Below are 15,101 nucleotides of genomic sequence, written 5' to 3' on the forward strand. Positions count from 1 at the left end.
AATCAGGGGTGAAAAAAATCCAAGAAAAGAAAGATTTCAATTGGGCTGCATCTGGACATCTGGCATTCGAACTATCCTGCTGGGCCTTTTGACTCGTACAATTTCAGCCCACTCCAAAACAGGAAAGTTCGGATTTATCTAAAAAAAAGGAAAGTCCTATGCTTCGCAAAAACACAAAACAAGGAGATTCAACATATAAGTTTGTTTATATAAAAATAAATATTTAATTTATCCGTTTGCAATAGCTCAGAGCGAAATACAATGTTTATTGTTGATGTCTACAGGTGCTTCTATTCTTGTAGATAGTGTTGGGCCTCCAAGAGCAGAGGTTTGTAGAACAGCAGCAAGTTTCCCTTAAGTGGATCACCCAAGGTTTATCGAACTCAGTGAGGAAGAGGTCAAAGATATCCCTCTCATGCAACCCTGCAACCACAAAACAAGAAGTCTCTTGTGTCCCCAACACACCTAATAGGTGCACTAGTTCGGCGAAGAGATAGTGAAATACAGGTGGTATGAATATATATGAGCAGTAGTAACGGCACCAGAAAAGTGCTTTGCTGTCCAGGACTGGCGTGTGGTTGATGGTGGTAATATTGCAGATGGTACAGATGCAGTAGAACAGTAAACAAGCAGCGATAGCAGTATTGGAAACAAGGCCTAGGGATCATACTTTCACTAGTGGACACTCTCAACATTGCAATCATAAAGGAATATAAATATAAGCACTTCACTATGCTATTCCGAATTACTCTCTGGCAAGATAACAAACTCTAATTCATCATGTAGGCAAACCTTAAAGATGTATTCCCAAGTACTAATGAACACCCCACGCTGTCACTTTGAGCATTCACAGGAGGTACTAACACACCACAATTTTATAGAGACATCCAACTCAAATCATAACTCAGTGAATAAATATTCTGTGAAATATAGCCTAAGAGACCCACACGGTGCACACACTGTCACCTTTACACACGTGGGACAAGGAGTCTCTGGAGATCACATAAGTAAAATCCACTTGACTATGATGGCGTGTAACTCACACGTTCGTTGGGAACCCCAAGAGGAAGGTATGATGCGCACAGCAGCAAGTTTTCCCTCAGAAAGAAACCAAGGTTTAATCGAACCAGTAGGAGTCAAGAAGCACGTTGAAGGTTGATGGCGGCGGGATGTAGTGCGGCGCAACACCAGAGATTCCGGCGCCAACGTGGAACCTGCACAACACAACCAAAGTACTTTGCCCCAACGAAACAGTGAGATTGTCAATCTCACCGGCTTGCTGTAACAAAGGATTAACCGTATTGTGTGGAAGATGATTGTTTGCAGAAAACAGTAGAACAAGTATTGCAGTAGATTGTATTTCAGTATAAAGAATTGGACCGGGGTCCACAGTTCACTAGAGGTGTCTCTCCCATAAGACAAACAGCATGTTGGGTGAACAAATTACAGTTGGGCAATTGACAAATAAAGAGGGCATGACCATGCACATACATATCATGATGAGTATAGTGAGATTTAATTGGGCATTACGACAAAGTACATAGACCGCCATCCAACTGCATCTATGCCTAAAAAGTCCACCTTCAGGTTATCATCCGAACCCCCTCCAGTATTAAGTTGCAAAGCAACAGACAATTGCATTAAGTATGGTGCGTAATGTAATCAACAACTACATCCTTAGACATAGCATCAATGTTTTATCCCTAGTGGCAACAGCACAACACAACCTTAGAACTTTCTGTCACTGTCCCAGGTGTCAATGCAGGCATGAACCCACTATCGAGCATAAATACTCCCTCTTGGAGTTACAAGCATCTACTTGGCCAGAGCATCTACTAGTAACGGAGAGCATGCAAGATCATAAACAACACATAGATATAACTTTGATAATCAACATAACAAGTATTCTCTATTCATCGGATCCCAACAAACGCAACATATAGAATTACAGATAGATGATCTTGATCATGTTAGGCAGCTCACAAGATCCGACAATGATAGCACAATGGGGAGAAGACAACCATCTAGCTACTGCTATGGACCCATAGTCCAGGGGTAGACTACTCACACATCACTCCGGAGGCGACCATGGCGGCGTAGAGTCCTCCGGGAGATGATTCCCCTCTCCAGCAGGGTGCCGGAGGTGATCTCCTGGATCCCCCGAGATGGGATCGGCGGCGGCGGCGTCTCTGGAAGGTTTTCCGTATCGTGGCTCTCGATGCGGGGTTTTCGCAACGGAGGCTTTAAGTAGGCGGAAGGGCAGGTCGGAGGCGGCACGAGGGCCCCACACCACGGGCCGCGCGGCCAAGGGGGGCCGCGCCGCCCTATGGTTTGGGCGCCTCGTGGCCCCACTTCGTCTCCTCTTCGGACTTACGGAAGCTTCGTGGCAAAATAGGCCCCCGGGCGTTGATTTCGTCCAATTCCGAGAATATTTCGTTACTAGGATTTACGAAACCAAAAACAGCAGAAAACAGCAACTGGCACTTCGGCATCTTGTTAATAGGTTAGTTCAGAAAATGCACGAATATGACATAAAGTGTGCATAAAACATGTAGATAACATCAATAATGTGGCATGGAACATAAGAAATTATCGATACGTCGGAGACGTATCAGCATCCCCAAGCTTAGTTCTGCTCGTCCCGAGCAGGTAAAACGATAACACAGATAATTTCTGGAGTAACATGCCATCATAACCTTGATCATACTATTTGTAAAGCATATGTAGTGAATGCAGCGATCAAAACAATGTATATGACATGAGTAAACAAGTGAATCATAAAGCAAAGACTTTTCATGAATAGCACTTCAAGACAAGCATCAATTAAGTCTTGCATAAGAGTTAACTCATAAAGCAATAATTCATAGTAAAAGCATTGAAGCAACACAAAGGAAGATTAAGTTTCAGCGGTTGCTTTCAACTTGTAACATGTATATCTCATGGATATTGTCAACATAGAGTAATATAATAAGTGCAATAAGCAAATATGTAGGAATCAATGCACAGTTCACACAAGTGTTTGCTTCTTGAGGTGGAGAGAAATAGGTGAACTGACTCAACATTGAAAGTAAAAGAATGGTCCTCCATAGAGGAAAAGCATCGATTGCTATATTTGTGCTAGAGCTTTGATTTTGAAAACATGAAACAATTTTGTCAACGGTAGTAATAAAGCATATGTATCATGTAAATTATATCTTACAAGTTGCAAGCCTCATGCATAGTGTACTAATAGTGCCCGCACCTTGTCCTAATTAGCTTGGACTACCGGATCATCACAATGCACATGTTTTAACCAAGTGTCACAAAGGGGTACCTCTATGCCGCTTTGTACAAAGGTCTAAGGAGAAAGCTCGCATTGGATTTCTCGCTATTGATTATTCTCAACTTAGACATCCATACCGGGACAACATAGACAACAGATAATGGACTCCTCTTTTATGCATAAGCATGTAACAACAATTAATAATTTTCTCATTTGAGATTGAGGATATATGTCCAAAACTGAAACTTCCACCATGGATCATGGCTTTAGTTAGCGGCCCAATGCTCTTCTCTAACAATATGCATGCTTAACCATAAGGTGGTAGATCTCTCTTACTTCAGACAAGACGAACATGCATAGCAACTCACATGAAATTCAACAAAGAGTAGTTGATGGCGTCCCCAGTGAACATGGTTATCGCACAACGAGCAACTTAATAAGAGATAAAGTGCATAATTACATATTCAATACCACAATAGTTTTTAAGCTATTTGTCCCATGAGCTATATATTGTAAAGGCGAATGATGGAATTTTAAAGGTAGCACTCAAGCAATTTACTTTGGAATGGCGGAGAAATACCATGTAGTAGGTAGGTATGGTGGACACAAATGGCATAGTGGTTGGCTCAAGTATTTTGGATGCATGAGAAGTATTCCCTCTCGATACAAGGTTTAGGCTAGCAAGCCTTATTTGAAACAAACACAAGGATGAACCGGTGCAGCAAAACTCACATAAAAGACATATTGAAAACATTATAAGACTCTACACCGTCTTCCTTGTTGTTCAAACTCAATACTAGAAATTATCTAGACCTTAGAGAAACCAAATATGCAAACCAAATTTTAGCATGCTCTATGTATTTCTTCATTAATGGGTGCAAAGCATATGATGCAAGAGCTTAATCATGAGCACAACAACTGCCAAGTATCACATTACCCAAGACATTAATAGCAATTACTACATGTATCATTTTCCAATTCCAACCATATAACAATTTAACGAAGAAGAAACTTCGCCATGAATACTATGAGTAGAAACCAAGGACATACTTGTCCATATGCTACAGCGGAGCGTGTCTCTCTCCCATAAAGTGAATGCTAGGATCCATTTTATTCAAACAAAACAAAAAACAAAAACAAACCGACGCTCCAAGAAAAAGCACATAAGATGTGATGGAATAAAAATATAGTTTCAGGGGAGGAACCTGATAATGTTGTCGATGAAGAAGGGGATGCCTTGGGCATCCAAAAGCTTAGACGCTTGAGTCTTCTTGATATATGCAGGGGTGAACCACCGGGGCATCCCCAAGCTTAGAGCTTTCACTCTCCTTGATCATGTTGCATCATACTCCTCTCTTGATCCTTGAAAACTTCCTCCACACCAAACTTAGAACAACTCATTAGAGGGTTAGCGACAATAAAAATTAACATATTCAGAGGTGACACAATCATTCTTAACACTTCTGGACATTGCATAAAGCTACTGGACATTAATGGATCAAAGAAATTCATCCAACATAGCAAAAGAGGCAATGCGAAATAAAAGGCAGAATCTGTCAAAACAGAACAGTTCGTATTGACGAATTTTATCGAGGCACCAGACTTGCTCAAATGAAAATGCTCAAATTGAATGAAAGTTGAGTACATATCTGAGGATCACTCACGTAAATTGGCATAATTTTCTGAGTTACCTACAGGGAAAACAGCCCAGATTCGTGACAGCAAAGAAATCTGTTTCTGCGCAGTAATCCAAATCTAGTACTTACTTTACTATCAAAGACTTTACTTGGCACAACAAAACACTAAACTAAGATAAGGAGAGGTTGCTACAGTAGTAAACAACTTCCAAGACACAAAATAAAAACAAAGTACTGTAGTAAAAACATGAGTTGTCTCCCATAAGCGCTTTTCTTTAACGCCTTTCAGCTAGGCGCAGAAAGTGTGTATCAAGTATTATCAAGAGATGGTGCGTCAACCTTACCTTGGGCTTTACCCTTACCTTTCTTATTGCTTTTCTTTCCCTTTAATTTAGGGAATATATGATTTCCCCCCGATATAGAGGTGAATTTCAGGGTGCCTTCTCCCACATCAATGACTGCTCCCAATAGTTTCAGCAGGGATCTTCCGAGTGTGATTTTTCCTGTCCCTACACATTCAATAACAAGATAGTCAATGGATATTGTTCTTCCAAGAATGGTTGTATGCACACCTGCAGCTATTCCCTTAGGAATTATAACAGAGTTATCAATGAGAGTTATTTCTTCTCCTCCTTCCTCGACTCCCCAAAGTTTCAAAGATTTATAAATGCTTTCAGGCATAAGGCAAAATTCAGACATAATATCACAGTTGGCATGAAGAGTTCGATCACCGATAACAATTTTAACAGTAGGATCCCACAATGAAAGTTTAGAGTTCACTAAAACTTGTTCAAGACGATTACGAACATGGCAATAGTTGTCATCCAAGCGAGATGTACTTATCTCGAGATTGTTTCATCTATTATAAATGCTAGTGAGGGCTGAATCAAAGTTATTAGCTGAATCATGTGATGCAACCAACTTCTTTATGGCATTAAAAGCTTGATCCCCATTGCAATGAAGGAAATCTCCTCCCACTAAAGTATCCAAAGCATATCTATAGCGGACCATAAGACCAAAATAAAAATTACTAAGGAGCAAACTTAGAGTCATTTGAGGTTCAGTTTTACGATAAGAAGTAAAAATTCTAGACCAAGCATCCTTAAAACTCTCCTCATCCCCTTGTTTGAAAGTGAAGACTAATTCTTCAGGCGAAGAAGTAACAGGTTCAGAGCTAGACATGGTAATAAAAGTAACTATTTTTTTTGTATTTTTAATATAGAGTGCAAGACAGTAAATAAAGCAAACTAGATAAAGTAAATGCAAGTAACTAATTTTTTTGTGTGTTTTTGATATAGCAAACAAGATAGCAAATAAAGTAAAACTAGCAACTAATTTTTTTGTATTTTGATTTAGTGCAGCAAACAAAGTAGTAAATAAAACTAAGCAAGACAAAAACAAAGTAAAGAGATTGAGAAGTGGAGACTCCCCTTGCAGCGTGTCTTGATCTCCGCAACGCAGCGCGAGAGAAAAAAGACCTTGATGGCGTGTAACTCACACGTTCGTTGGGAACCCCAAGAGGAAGGTATGATGCGCACAGCAGCAAGTTTTCCCTCAGAAAGAAACCAAGGTTTAATCGAACCAGTAGGAGTCAAGAAGCACGTTGAAGGTTGATGGCGGCGGGATGTAGTGCGGCGCAACACCAGAGATTCCGGCGCCAACGTGGAACCTGCACAACACAACCAAAGTACTTTGCCCCAACGAAACAGTGAGGTTGTCAATCTCACCAGCTTGCTGTAACAAAGGATTAACCGTATTGTGTGGAAGATGATTGTTTGCAGAAAACAGTAGAACAAGTATTGCAGTAGATTGTATTTCAATATAAAGAATTGGACCGGGGTCCACAGTTCACTAGAGGTGTCTCTCCCATAAGACAAACAGCATGTTGGGTGAACAAATTACAGTTGGGCAATTGACAAATAAAGAGGGCATGACCATGCACATACATATCATGATGAGTATAGTGAGATTTAATTGGGCATTACGACAAAGTACATAGACCGCCATCCAACTGCATCTATGCCTAAAAAGTCCACCTTCAGGTTATCGTCCGAACCCCCTCCAGTATTAAGTTGCAAAGCAACAGACAATTGCATTAAGTATGGTGCGTAATGTAATCAACAACTACATCCTTAGACATAGCATCAATGTTTTATCCCTAGTGGCAACAGCACAACACAACCTTAGAACTTTCTGTCACTGTCCCAGGTGTCAATGCAGGCATGAACCCACTATCGAGCATAAATACTCCCTCTTGGAGTTACAAGCATCTACTTGGCCAGAGCATCTACTAGTAACGGAGAGCATGCAAGATCATAAACAACACATAGATATAACTTTGATAATCAACATAACAAGTATTCTCTATTCATCGGATCCCAACAAACGCAACATATAGAATTACAGATAGATGATCTTGATCATGTTAGGCAGCTCACAAGATCCGACAATGATAGCACAATGGGGAGAAGACAACCATCTAGCTACTGCTATGGACCCATAGTCCAGGGGTAGACTACTCACACATCACTCCGGAGGCGACCATGGCGGCGTAGAGTCCTCCGGGAGATGATTCCCCTCTCCGGCAGGGTGCCGGAGGCGATCTCCTGGATCCCCCGAGATGGGATCAGCGGCGGCGGCGTCTCTGGAAGGTTTTTCGTATCGTGGCTCTCGGTACTGGGGTTTTCGCAACGGAGGCTTTAAGTAGGCGGAAGGGCAGGTCAGGAGGCGGCACGAGGGCCCCACACCACAGGGCCGCGCGGCCAAGGGGGGGCCGCGCCGCCCTATGGTTTGGGCGCCTCGTGGCCCCACTTCGTCTCCTCTTCGGACTTCTGGAAGCTTCGTGGCAAAATAGGCCCCTGGGCATTGATTTCGTCCAATTCCGAGAATATTTCGTTACTAGGATTTCTGAAACCAAAAACAGTAGAAAACAGCAACTGGCACTTCGGCATCTTGTTAATAGGTTAGTTCCAGAAAATGCACGAATATGACATAAAGTGTGCATAAAACATGTAGATAACATCAATAATGTGGCATGGAACATAAGAAATTATCGATACGTCGGAGACGTATCAGACTAGCATAATGACATCTAGATTACAAGCATCATCATATGAATCTCAATCATGTAAGGCAGCTCATGAGATTATTGTATTGAAGTACATAGGGAGAGAGATGAACCACATAGCTACCGGTACAGCCCTTAGCTTCGATGGAGAACTACTCCCTCCTCATGGGAGACAGCAGCGTTGATGAAGATGGCGGTGGTGTCGATGGAGGAGCCTTCCGGGGGCACTTCCCCGTCCCGGCGGCGTGCCGGAACAGAGACTCATGTCCCCCAGATCTTGGCTTCGCGATGGCGGCGGCTCTGGAAGGTTTCTCGTACCGTGGCTTTTCCGTATCGAAGATTTAGGTCAGGGACCTTTAAATAGGCGAAGAGGCGGAGTCGGAGGGCTGACGAGGCGACGACACAGTAGGGGGGCGTGCCCCCCTGGCCGCGCCGGGCACACGTGTGGGGCCCACAGGGCCCTCCTCTGGTGGCTCTCGGGTGTTCTGGAAGCTTCGTGGGATTCTAAGATGCTGGGCGTTGATTTCGTCCAATTCCGAGAATATTTCCTTACTAGGATTTCTGAAACCAAAAACAGCAGAGAAAATAGGAACTGGCACTTCGGCATCTTGTCAATAGGTTAGTTCCGGAAAACGCATAAAATCATCATAAAGTGTGAACAAAACATGTAGGTATTGTCATAAAACAAGCATGGAACATAAGAAATTATCGATACGTCGGAGACGTATCAGCATCCCCAAGCTTAGTTCCTACTCGTCCCGAGTAGGTAAACGATAACAAAGATAATTTCTGAAGTGACATGCTACCAACATAATCTTAATCATACTATTGTAAAGCATATGAGATGAATGCGGCGATTCTAAGCAATGGTAAAGACAATGATTAAACAACTGAATCATATAGCAAAGACTTTTCATGAATAGTACTTTCAAGACAAGCATCAATAAGTCTTGCATAAGGGTTAACTCATAAAGCAATAAATTCAAAGTAAAGGCATTGAAGCAACACAATGGAAGATTAAGTTTCAGCGGTTGCTTTCAACTTGTAACATGTATATCTCATGGATAATTGTCAATGCAAAGTAATATAACAAGTGCAATAAGCAAGTATGTAGGAATCAATGCACAGTTAACACAAGTGTTTGCTTCTAGGATAGAAGGAAATAGGTGAACTGACTCAACATAAAAGTAGAAGAAAGGCCCTTCGCAGAGGGAATCATCGATTGCTATATTTGTGCTAGAGCTTTGATTTTGAAAACAAGAAACAATTTTGTCAACGGTAGTAATAAAGCATATGTGTTATGTAAATTATATCCTACAAGTTGCAAGCCTCATGCATAGTATACCAATAGTGCCCGCACCTTGTCCTAATTAGCTCGGATTACCTGGATTATCATCGCAATACATATGTTTTAACCAAGTGTCACAAAGGGGTACCTCTATGTCGCCTGTACAAAGGTCTAAGGAGAAAGCTCGCATTGGATTTCTCGCTTTTGATTATTCTCAATTAGACATCCATACCGGGACAACATAGACAACAGATAATGGACTCCTCTTTAATGCATAAGCATTTAGCAACAATTAATATTCTCATATGAGATTGAGGATATTTGTCCAGAACTGAAACTTCCACCATGGATCATGGCTTTAGTTAGCGGCCCAATGTTCTTCTCTAACAATATGCATGCTCAAACCATTCAACTCATGGTAAATCGCCCTTACTTCAGACAAGACGGACATGCATAGCAACTCACATGATATTCAACAAAGCATAGTTGATGGCGTCCCCAGGAACATGGTTATCGCTCAACAAGCAACTTATAAGAGATAAGATGCATAAGTACATATTCAATACCACAATAGTTTTTAGGCTATTTGTCCCATGAGCTATATATTGCAAAGACAAAGAATGGAAATTTTAAAGGTAGCATGATGGCGTGTAACTCACACGTTCGTTGGGAACCCCAAGAGGAAGGTATGATGCGCACAGCAGCAAGTTTTCCCTCAGAAAGAAACCAAGGTTTAATCGAACCAGTAGGAGTCAAGAAGCACGTTGAAGGTTGATGGCGGCGGGATGTAGTGCGGCGCAACACCAGGGATTCCGGCGCCAACGTGGAACCTGCACAACACAACCAAAGTACTTTGCCCCAACGAAACAGTGAGGTTGTCAATCTCACCGGCTTGCTGTAACAAAGGATTAACCGTATTGTGTGGAAGATGATTGTTTGCAGAAAACAGTAGAACAAGTATTGCAGTAGATTGTATTTCAGTAAAGAGAATTGGACCGGGGTCCACAGTTCACTAGAGGTGTCTCTCCCATAAGACAAACAGCATGTTGGGTGAACAAATTACAGTTGGGCAATTGACAAATAAAGAGGGCATGACCATGCACATACATATCATGATGAGTATAGTGAGATTTAATTGGGCATTACGACAAAGTACATAGACCGCCATCCAACTGCATCTATGCCTAAAAAGTCCACCTTCAGGTTATCATCCGAACCCCCTCCAGTATTAAGTTGCAAAGCAACAGACAATTGCATTAAGTATGGTGCGTAATGTAATCAACAACTACATCCTTAGACATAGCATCAATGTTTTATCCCTAGTGGCAACAGCACAACACAACCTTAGAACTTTACATCCTTTGTCCTGTGTCAATGCAGGCATGAACCCACTATCGAGCATAAATACTCCCTCTTGGAGTTACAAGCATCTACTTGGCCAGAGCATCTACTAGTAACGGAGAGCATGCAAGATCATAAACAACACATAGATATAACTTTGATAATCAACATAACAAGTATTCTCTATTCATCGGATCCCAACAAATGCAACATATAGAATTACAGATAGATGATCTTGATCATGTTAGGCAGCTCACAAGATCCAACAATGATAGCACAATGGGGAGAAGACAACCATCTAGCTACTGCTATGGACCCATAGTCCAGGGGTAGACTACTCACACATCACTCCGGAGGCGACCATGGCGGCGTAGAGTCCTCCGGGAGATGATTCCCCTCTCCGGCAGGGTGCGGAGGCGATCTCTGGATCCCCCGAGATGGGATCGGCGGCGGCGGCGTCTCCGGAAGGTTTTCCATATCGTGGCTCTCGATGCGGGGGTTTCGCGACGGAGGCTTTAAGTAGGCGGAAGGGCAGGTCAGGAGGCGGCACGAGGGCCCCACACCACAGGGCCGCGCGGCCAAGGGGGGGCGCGCCGCCCTAGGGTGTGGCCGCCTCGTGGCCCCACTTCGTCTCCTCTTCGGACTTCTGGAAGCTTCGTGGCAAAATAGGCCCCTGGGCGTTGATTTCGTCCAATTCCGAGAATATTTCGTTACTAGGATTTCTGAAACCAAAAACAGCAAAAAACAGCAACTGACACTTTGGCATCTTGTTAATAGGTTAGTTCCAGAAAATGCACGAATATGACATAAAGTGTGCATAAAACATGTAGATAACATCAATAATGTGGCATGGAACATAAGAAATTATCGATACGTCGGAGACGTATCAGCATCCCCAAGCTTAGTTCTGCTCGTCCAGGAGGTAAAACGATATCACAGATAATTTCTGGAGTGACATGCCATCATAACCTTGATCATACTATTTGTAAAGCATATGTAGTGAATGCAGCGATCAAAACAATGTATATGACATGAGTAAACAAGTGAATCATAAAGCAAAGACTTTTCATGAATAGCACTTCAAGACAAGCATCAATAAGTCTTGCATAAGAGTTAACTCATAAAGCAATAATTCAAAGTAAAGGCATTGAAGCAACACAAAGGAAGATTAAGTTTCAGCGGTTGCTTTCAACTTGTAACATGTATATCTCATGGATATTGTCAACATAGAGTAATATAATAAGTGCAATAAGCAAATATGTAGGAATCAATGCACAGTTCACACAAGTGTTTGCTTCTTGAGGTGGAGAGAAATAGGTGAACTGACTCAACATTGAAAGTAAAAGAATTGTCCTCCATAGAGGAAAAGCATCGATTGCTATATTTGTGCTAGAGCTTTGATTTTGAAAACATGAAACAATTTTGTCAACGGTAGTAATAAAGCATATGTATCATGTAAATTATATCTTACAAGTTGCAAGCCTCATGCATAGTATACTAATAGTGCCCGCACCTTGTCCTAATTAGCTTGGACTACCGGATCATCACAATGCACATGTTTTAACCAAGTGTCACAAAGGGGTACCTCTATGCCGCCTGTACAAAGGTCTAAGGAGAAAGCTCGCATTGGATTTCTCGCTATTGATTATTCTCAACTTAGACATCCATACCGGGACAACATAGACAACAGATAATGGACTCCTCTTTTATGCATAAGCATGTAGCAATAATTAATAATTTTCTCATTTGAGATTGAGGATATATGTCCAAAACTGAAACTTCCACCATGGATCATGGCTTTAGTTAGCGGCCCAATGTTCTTCTCTAACAATATGCATGCTTAACCATAAGGTGGTAGATCTCTCTTACTTCAGACAAGACGGACATGCATAGCAACTCACATGAAATTCAACAAAGAGTAGTTGATGGCGTCCCCAGTAAACATGGTTATCGCACAACAAGCAACTTAATAAGAGATAAAGTGCATAATTACATATTCAATACCACAATAGTTTTTAAGCTATTTGTCCCATGAGCTATATATTGCAAAGGTGAATGATGGAATTTTAAAGGTAGCACTCAAGCAATTTACTTTGGAATGGTGGAAAATACCATGTAGTAGGTAGGTATGGTGGACACAAATGGCATAGTGGTTGGCTCAAGTATTTTGGATGCATGAGAAGTATTCCCTCTCGATACAAGGTTTAGGCTAGCAAGGCTTATTTGAAACAAACACAAGGATGAACCGGTGCAGCAAAACTCACATAAAAGACATATTGAAAACATTATAAGACTCTACACCGTCTTCCTTGTTGTTCAAACTCAATACTAGAAATTATCTAGACCTTAGAGAAACCAAATATGCAAACCAAATTTTAGCATGCTCTATGTATTTCTTCATTAATGGGTGCAAAGCATATGATGCAAGAGCTTAATCATGAGCACAACAAGTGCCAAGTATCACATTACCCAAGACATTAATAGCAATTACTACATGTATTATTTTCCAATTCCAACCATATAACAATTTAACGAAGAAGAAACTTCGCCATGAATACTATGAGTAGAAACTAAGGACATACTTGTCCATATGCTACAGCGGAGCGTGTCTCTCTCCCATAAAGTGAATGCTAGGATCCATTTTATTCAAACAAAACAAAAAACAAAAACAAACCGACGCTCCAAGAAAAAGCACATAAGATGTGATGGAATAAAAATATAGTTTCAGGGGAGGAACCTGATAATGTTGTCGATGAAGAAGGGGATGCCTTGGGCATCCCCAAGCTTAGACGCTTGAGTATTCTTGATATATGCAGGGGTGAACCACCGGGGCATCCCCAAGCTTAGAGCTTTCACTCTTCTTGATCATGTTGCATCATACTCCTCTCTTAATCCTTGAAAACTTCCTCCACACCAAACTTAGAACAACTCATTAGAGGGTTAGCGACAATAAAAATTAACATATTCAGAGGTGACACAATCATTCTTAACACTTCTGGACATTGCATAAAGCTACTGGACATTAATGGATCAAAGAAATTCATCCAACATAGCAAAAGAGGCAATGCGAAATAAAAGGCAGAATCTGTTAAAACAGAACAGTTCGTATTGACGAATTTTATCGAGGCACCAGACTTGCTCAAATGAAAATGCTCAAATTGAATGAAAGTTGCGTACATATCTGAGGATCACTCACGTAAATTGGCATAATTTTCTGAGTTACCTACAGGGAAAACAGCCCAGATTCGTGACAGCAAAGAAATCTGTTTCTGCGCAGAAATCCAAATCTAGTATCAACCTTCGATTAGAGGCTTCACTTGGCACAACAAAACACAAAACTAAGATAAGGAGAGGTTGCTACAGTAGTAAACAACTTCCAAGACACAAAATAAGAATAAAGTACTGTAGGTAAAAACATGGGTTGTCTCCTATAAGCGCTTTTCTTTAACGCCTTTCAGCTAGGCGCAGAAAGTGTGTATCAAGTATTATCAAGAGACGAAGTGTCAACATCATAATTTGTTCTCATAATAGAATCAAAAGGTAACTTCATTCTCTTTCTAGGGAAGTGTTCCATACCTTTCTTGAGAGGAAATTGATATTTTATATTACCTTCCTTCATATCAATGATAGCACCAACAGTTCGAAGAAAAGGTCTTCCCAATATAATGGGACAAGATGCATTGCATTCAATATCCAAGACAACAAAATCAACGGGGAAAAGGTTATTGTTAACGGTAATGCGAACATTATCAACTTTCCCCAAAGGTTTCTTTGTAGAATGATCAGCAAGATTAACATCCAAATAACAATTTTTCAGCGGTGGCAAGTCAAGCATATTATAAATTTTCTTAGGCATAACAGAAATACTTGCACCAAGATCACATAAAGCATTACAATAAAAATCTTTAACCTTCATCTTAATGATGGGCTCCCAACCATCCTCTAGCTTTCTAGGAATAGAGGCTTCGCGCTCTAGTTTCTCTTCTCTAGCTTTTATGAGAGCATTTGTAATATGATGTGTGAAAGCCAAATTTATAGCACTAGCATTAGGACTTTTAGCAAGTTTTTGCAAGAACTTTATAACTTCAGAGATGTGGCAATCATCAAAATTCAAACCATTATAATCTAAAGCAATGGGATCATCATCCCCAATGTTGGAAAAAATTTCAGCAGTTTTATCACAGGCGAGTTTAATGATTTTAGCAGTTTCAGGCAGTTTCTCGCGCTTTGCATTAGAAGTGGAAACATTGCTAACACCAATTCTTTTATTATCAATAGTAGGAGGTGCAGCAACATGTGTAGCATTAGCATTACTAGTGGTGGTAATAGTCCAAACTTTAGCTACATTCTTCTCTTTAGCTAGTTTTTCATTTTCTTCTCTATCCCACCTAGCACGCAGTTCAGCCATTAATCTTATATTCTCATTAATTCTAACTTGGATGGCATTTGCTGTAGTAACAATTTTATTATGATGATTTTCATTAGGCAAAACTTTCGATTTCAAAA

The sequence above is a fragment of the Lolium perenne genome, chromosome 5, assembly GCF_019359855.2.
Source record: "Lolium perenne isolate Kyuss_39 chromosome 5, Kyuss_2.0, whole genome shotgun sequence".
NCBI classification, from domain to species: Eukaryota; Viridiplantae; Streptophyta; class Magnoliopsida; order Poales; family Poaceae; genus Lolium; species Lolium perenne.